Below are 7,424 nucleotides of genomic sequence, written 5' to 3'. Positions count from 1 at the left end.
GGCAGGTGGATTCTTAACCACCAGGGAAGTCCAGAACTTTAGATTACTGATTTCAGATCTTTTCTTTTTAATATATGCATTTTAATGCTATTAGCTTTAGCTGCTTCCTGTAAGTTTGGTAGGCTGTGTCTTCATTTTCATTTATTTCAAAGTACTTGCTAATTTCCTTTGTGAGTTTTTTTCTTTGGTCCATTGATTCTTTAGGAGTGTGTTCTTTAATTTCCACATATTTGTGAATTTCCCAAATTTTCTCCTGTTATTCGTTTTTAATTTCATTCCATTGTAATCAGAGAACATGACGCACATGATTTCAATCCTTTTACATTTATTGAGGCTTATTTTATAACCCAGCATGTGGTCCGCCCTGTAGAAAATTCCATGTATACTTGGGGAGAATATGTATTCCAGAATTGTTGGATGGTGTATTCTATAGATGTCTGTTAGGTTTAGTCAGTGTACAGTGTTGTGCAAGTCCTCCATTTCCTTGCTGATCTTCTACTTAGTTTTTCTATCCATTATTGAAAATGGGGTATTGCATTCTCCAACTGTTATTGTTGAATTGTGTATTTCTCTTTTCATTTTTTCTAATTTTTAAGTCATGTATTTAGGGACTCTATTATTAGGTGCTTATGCGTTTCAAATTGTTATATCTTCCTGATGGATTGACCCTTTTAACATAGATAAAAATTTTTTTAATATTTATTTTATTTATTTTTGGCTGCGTTGGGTCTTTGTTGTTGCACGCGGACTTTCTCTAGTTGCGGTGAGTGGGGGCTACTCTTCGTTGTGGTGCATGGGCTTCTCATTGTGGGGGCTTCTCTTGTTGCAGAGCACCACAAGCTCTAGGCACACAGGCTTCAGTAGTTATGGCTTGCAGGCTCAGTAGTTGTGGCTCGCAGGCTCTAGAGCGCAGGCTCAGTAGTTGTGGTGCACGGGCTTAGTTGCTCTGCGGCACGTGGGATTTTCCCAGACCAGGGCTCAAACCTGTGTCCCCTGCATTGGCAGGCAGATTCTTAACCACTGTGCCATCAGGGAAGCCCCCTTTCATCATAATAAATTGTCCCTCTTTATCTCTAGTAACATTTTTGTTTTACTTTTTTTTTTTTTTCCATGCGTGGGGCCTGTGGGATCTTAGTTCCCTGACCAGGGATCAAACCCTGGGCCCATGGCAGTGAAAGCGCAGAGTCTTAACCAGTGGACCAACAGGGAATTCCCATGTTTTACTCTATCTTTGACTGGTATTAGTATAGCCAATCTAGCTTTGTTATGGTTGGTTTACAACTAACTTTTTTGTATCTTTAAATCGAAAGTGTAGCTCAGGTAGACAGCATATAGTTGGATCTTTAAAAAATAAATACCGTCTGACAATCTCAGCTTTTTGATTGGATTGTTTAATTCATTCACATCTAATGTTATTGATATTGTTGCATTTACTGCTGCCTTGTTTCCTATGTCTTATGCCCTTTTTGTTCCTCTATTATTATTCTTTCTTTTGCATTAAGTGAATATTTTCTAACATAACATTTAAATTCTTTTAATGATTTTTTTTTTTTTTTGCGGTATGCGGGCCTCTCACTGTTGTGGCCTCTGCCTTTGCAGAGCACAGGCTCTGGACGTGCAGGCTCAGCGGCCGTGGCTCGCAGGCCCAGCCGCTCCGTGGCATGTGGGATCTTCCTGGATCGCGGCACAAGCCCATGTTCCCTGCATCGGCAGGCGGACTCTCAACCACTGCGCCACCAAGGAAGCCCTCTTTTAATGATTTTTTTTTTTTTTACCGTATTTTAAAAGTTATTTTCTTGGTGATTGCTCTAGGGCTTACCATACATATCTTACATTATCAGAATCTATTTCATATTTAGAGATATAGTTATGTTACTCCTATATAGCTCTATTCCTTCTCCCTCTTTTTTTGTGTAAATTTATTTATTTTATTTTATTTACTTTTGGCTGCAGTGGATCTTTGTTGCTGCGAGTGGGGACTTCTCTTCGTTCGGTGTATGGGCTTTTCATTGTGGTGGCCTCTCTTGTTGCGGAGCATGGGCTCTAGGGTGTGCAGGCTTCAGTAGTTGTGGCTCACGGGCTCTAGAGCACAGGCTCAGCAGTTGTGGCACACAGGCTTAGTTGCTCCACAGCATGTGGGATCTTCCCGGACAAGGGATCGAACCTGTGTCCCCTGCACTGGCAGGTGGATTCTTAACCCCTGCACCATAAGGGAAGTCCCTCCCTCTCCCGCTTTTTTTGCTATATTGTTATACATATTATACTTATATATGCTACATAACCCACAATACATTATTTTAACTACTGCTTTACATGATTTTATGGTTATTAAAGAAGCTGAGATAAGAAAGGAGAAGTATATATTTATAGAGTTTGCTATAGTAACCTTGTTGACCATTTATGGGTCTCATTTGTTCCTGTGGATTTGAGTTTCCACCCTTTATTGGGTGTTGTTTCCTTAGCCTGGTACATCTTTGCTCCCATTCACCTTCTTTGTGCTGTTACTGGCAAATATATTTCTATATGTTATAGGTCCTAAATACTATTATATACATATTGTTTTATTCAATTGTTTTTTAAATGAGTAAAGAGAAGAATAGAAAAGAAATATGCATTTATATACTTTTGTAATTATGTAATTATCTTTACTGGTACTCTTTGTTTTTTTCATGTGGATTTGAATTACTGTATGAGGTCACTTGCTTTTAACCTGAAAAGCTTCCTGTAGTATTTCTTATCTTTTAAAAAATATTTATTTATTTATGTGGCTGTGCCGAGTCTTAGTTGGTGCATGTGGGATATTCGTTGCAGCATGTGGGGTCTTTTTAGTTGCGGCACGCGGGCAGGATCTTTTAGTTGTGGCATGCGGGCAGGATCTTTTAGTTGCGGCATGTGGGCTCTTAGTTGCAGCATGCGAGATCTAGTTCCCTGACTAGGGATCGAACTCGGGCCCCTTTCATTGGGAGCACGGAGTCCTAACCACTGGATCACCAGGGAAGTCCCCCTGTAGTATTTCTTATAAGGTGTATCTGCTAGTAAATAAATCTCTCAGTTTTTATCTGTTCTCCATTTGTTCTATTGAAAAGTCAGCTATTCATCTTATTGGTGTTCTCTTATACATTACAATTTGGTTTGCTCTGTTGCTTTCAATAGATTTCTTTGTGTTTAGCTTTCAGTGTTTCTATTATGATGTTTCTATGTGTCGATATCTTTGTGATTAACCATCTTGCAGTTCATTAAGTTTCTTGGCTGTGTAAATTCATGTTTTTCATCAAATTTAGGAATTTTTCTTCTGTGATTTCTTTGAATATTTTTCTGCTCTTTTCCTTCTCTCCTTTCCTTCTGTTACTCACATTATGCATATTTTGGTGCTCTTACTGGTGTCCCATATTTCTCTGAGGCGCTGTCTACTTTTCTTCATTTCTCTCTCTGTTCTTTGGATTGTTAGATCTCTCTCAATCTACAAGTTTGCTAATTCCTTCTTCACCAATTCAAATCTATTACTGAGCCACTCTAGTAAATTTTTAATTTTGATTATTGCTATTTTCAACTCCAGAATTTCCATTTGGCTTTCTTATTTCTTTCTCTTTATTTATATTATCTATTTTTAACAACTTTATTGGAGTATAATTGCTTTACAATGATGTGTTAGTTTCTGCTTTATAACAAAGTGAATCAGCTATACATATACATATATCCCCATATCTCCTCCCTCTTGCATCTCCCTCCCACCCTCCCTATCCTACCCCTCTAGGTGGTCACAGAGCACCGAGCTGATCTCCCTGTACTATGCGGCTGCTTCCCAGTAGCTATCTATTTTACATTTGGCAGTATATATAAGTCCATGCCACTCTCTCACTTCGTCCCAGCTTACCCTTCGCCCTCCCCGTGTCCTCAAGTCCATTCTCTACGTCTGCATCTTTATTCCTGTCCTGCCCCTAGGTTCTTCAGAACCTTTTTTTTTTAGATTCCATATATGTGTGTTAGCATATGGTATTTATTTTTCTCTTTCTGACTTACTTCACTCTGTATGACAGACTCTAGGTCCATCCACCTCACTACAAATAACTCAATTTTTTCCTTTTTATGGCTGAGTAATATTCCATTGTATATATGTGCCACATCTTTTTTTTTTTTTTACATCTTTATTGGAGTATAATTGCTTTACAATGGTGTGTTAGTTTCTGCTTTATAACAAAGTGAATCAGTTATACATATACATATGTTCCGATATCTCTTCCCTCTTGCATCTCCCTCCCTCCCACCCTCCCTATCCCACCCCTCTATGTGGTCGCAAGGCACCGAGCTGATCTCCCTGTGTTATGCACTGCTTCCCACTAGCTATCTATTTTACATGAGGTAGTGTATATATGTCCATGCCACTCTCTCACTTTGTCACAGCTTACCCTTCCCCCTCTCCATATCCTCAAGTCCATTCTCTAGTAGGTCTCTGTCTTTATTCCTGTCTTACCCCTAGGTTCTTCATGACATTTTTTTTCCTTCTTAACTTCCATATATATGTGTTAGCATACGGTATTTGTCTTTCTCTTTCTGACTTACTTCACTCTGTATGACAGACTCTAGGTCCATCCACCTCCTTACAAATAGCTCAATTTCGTTTCTTTTTATGGCTGAGTAATATTCCATTGTATATATGTGCCACATCTTCTTTATCCATTCATCTGTCAATGGACACTTAGGTTGCTTCCATCTCCGGGCTATTGTAAATAGAGCTGCAGTGAACATTCTGGTACATGACTCTTTTTGAATTATCGTTTTCTCAGGGTATATGCCCAGCAGTGGGATTGCTGGGTCGTATTGTAGTTCTATTTTTGGTATTTTAAGGAACCTCCATACTGTTCTCCATAGTGGCTGCATCAATTTACATTCCCACCAACAGTGCAAGAGGGTTCCCTTTTCTCCACACCCTCTCTAGCATTTATTGTTTGTCGATTTTTTGATGATGACCATTCTGACTGGTATGAGGTGATACCTCATTGTAGTTTTGATTTGCATTTCTCTAATGATTAGTGATGTTGAGCATTCTTTTCATGTGTTTGTTGGCAATCTGTATATATTCTTTGGAGAAATGTCTATTTAGGTCTTTTGCTCATTTTTGGATTGGGTTGTTTGTTTTTTTGATATTGAGCTGCATGAGCTGCTTGTAAATTTTGGAGATTAATCCTTTGTCGGTTGCTTCATTTGCAAATATTTTCTGCGTTCTGAGGGTTGTCTATTTTTGTAAGACATTTTCATCATAATTTCCTTTACTTCTTTAAGTATGGTTTAACTTAGTTCTTTTGAGATATTTATAATGGCTACTTTGAAGTTTCTGTCTGAACCTTATTAGTGAAATTTTCTGTTTTTTGCTTTTTTCCTGTGTATGGGTCACACTTTCTTGTTTCTCTGCATGTGTCACAATTTTTTCTTGGAAACTGAACATTTTAGAGACTGGGCACATAAGATGGCATCATCGATCATTCCCAACATCAATCCCCCTCACAAGAAGACCAACCAGAAACTATCCATAGACAAGACACTATTTTGAAAATCCCAGAGCCCAGGGTTGAGCTGAAGCACCCCTGCTTGATCACAAAGAATGAGAAGAACCACAATAGAAGGGTAAGAAGAGTGGCTTCCTTTTGACCACATTGCTCCTCCCCCAGGCCAGCACAACACTCTACCAAGAAGGACCCCCCAGACCTACAGTTATTCCATTGGGAAAAAGAGGACCCAAGGTGGACATGTAGCTTTCCCAGCATTGTAGGACACTTTCCAGGAAAACCACTCAGGTCTTACCTCATGGGATTCACTAAGGAAGCCTATAGAGTTCTACCACAAGTGATCAGATAGAGATGAAGAAGGGAGGTGGACAAAGAAGCAACCAGCATTTAGATCTTTACAGACTGTATTCCTGCTTACAGCAGTGCCTGAGCAAAGATCCTAGCTAGTAGCTTTGCCCACCTGTAAAACTGAGCTAGTGGTCCCATGGCCAGGGAGCTCAGTCAGCAGTTCTACCTGATTTGGATCCCCAGCCAATGAGCTGTATTGGCCATGGAGCCCATTCCGTGGCTCCACTCCGGCAGGAGAGGAACTGCTAAGCATAGTTACCAGTCTCACCCCACCAGGAAGCCTGACCACAGACACCTAGGACCCACAGAGCATATCCTTTGGCCTACCTAGGCAGGGTTGCAAACTAACAGTGCCACCAAACAGCTGAGCATAGCATCTAGTTCCATTCCTCTGGGGAGTATAGCCACAGATGCTCAGCAGCTGCAGAGCACATCCTATGGCCCAACCACAGAGCCCAGCCTACACCTCCACCCAGTAGCAGATCCCGGACCACAACCCTGCCCAATTACTGAAAACAGCCTGGGTCCTTGCCTAGGCAGGGAGCTCAGCCAGTGACGCCACCCAATTGCAAAGCATAGGCTGTGGCCCCACCCAGTCACAGAGCCTGAACAATGACCCAGCCTAACCATGGAGCACAGTTTCCAGACCCACCCAACTGTGGGGTACAACAGGAATCCCTGCCTGACCAGAGAGCCTGTCCAGTGACCATGCCCAATAGTGGAGCACAGCCAATAGTGTACCTAGTCACAAAGCCCAGCCTGAAGCCCCACCCAACTTTGGGGCACAATCTGCAGCTCCTGCTGATTGCAGAGTACAGCCTGAGGCCCCAACCTACCATGAAGCCCGGCCTATGGCCCTACCTGAATTTAGACTGCAGCCAGTAGCAGCATCTAGTCAGGAAGCACAACCTGAGGCCCAGCCAACCAAGATCAGTTTAGAGCACAGCCTGTCACCCTGCCCAATCACAGAAGCCAACCAGTGGCACTGCCCTGTCAGGGAACACAGCCTGATACCCCCATGTGACCAGAAGTGATTGCAGAGCCCAGCTAGTGACTCCACCCAACAGCAGAGCCTAGGCAGTGGCAACCCCTGACCTCAGAGCATGGGCAGTGGCCTCACCCATCTAGAGACCCTGATTGCAAGCCCCAGCTGCTCATGGATGCTACCAGCTCACCAATCCAGTATCCCAAGCTGAGTAAACTAGTGAAGTTCTTTCCTTGCTGAAGCAAAGATGTAAAGTCTGGAAGAGAAGACCATTTAATCAAATGTGCAGTTACCAACTCAAGGATACAAGGATCACAAAAAATCAGGTAAACATAACACCACTAAAGGAAACGAATAAAGCTCCAATAACTGACCCTAAAGAAATGGAGATCTATGAACTCTGACAATGAATTCAAAATAATCATCTTAAAGAAGTTCAGCAAACTACAAGAACAGACAGACAACTAAACTAAATTAGGAAAACAATGTATGAACAAAATGAGAAGTTCAACAAAGAAACAGAAATCATAAAAAAAAAAATCCTAGCGCTAAAGCATACAATGTCTGAACTTAAGAATTTAATAGAG

General features: G+C 41.3%; 1 protein-coding gene across 1 annotated transcript in view; it reads left to right on the top strand.

Annotated features, from left to right (window-relative positions):
* ZFP82 (ZFP82 zinc finger protein) overlaps positions 1-7,424 on the top strand; it is a 96,584-nt gene that overhangs the window by 50,227 nt on the left and 38,933 nt on the right. The window lies entirely within an intron of this gene.

This window comes from Delphinapterus leucas, chromosome 20 (assembly GCF_059928025.1).
Source record: "Delphinapterus leucas isolate spDelLeu-1000000601 "Yukka" chromosome 20, BTC_Dleu_Yukka2, whole genome shotgun sequence".
Classification (NCBI taxonomy): domain Eukaryota; kingdom Metazoa; phylum Chordata; class Mammalia; order Artiodactyla; family Monodontidae; genus Delphinapterus; species Delphinapterus leucas.
This window is presented reverse-complemented; position numbering and strand designations above follow the sequence as displayed.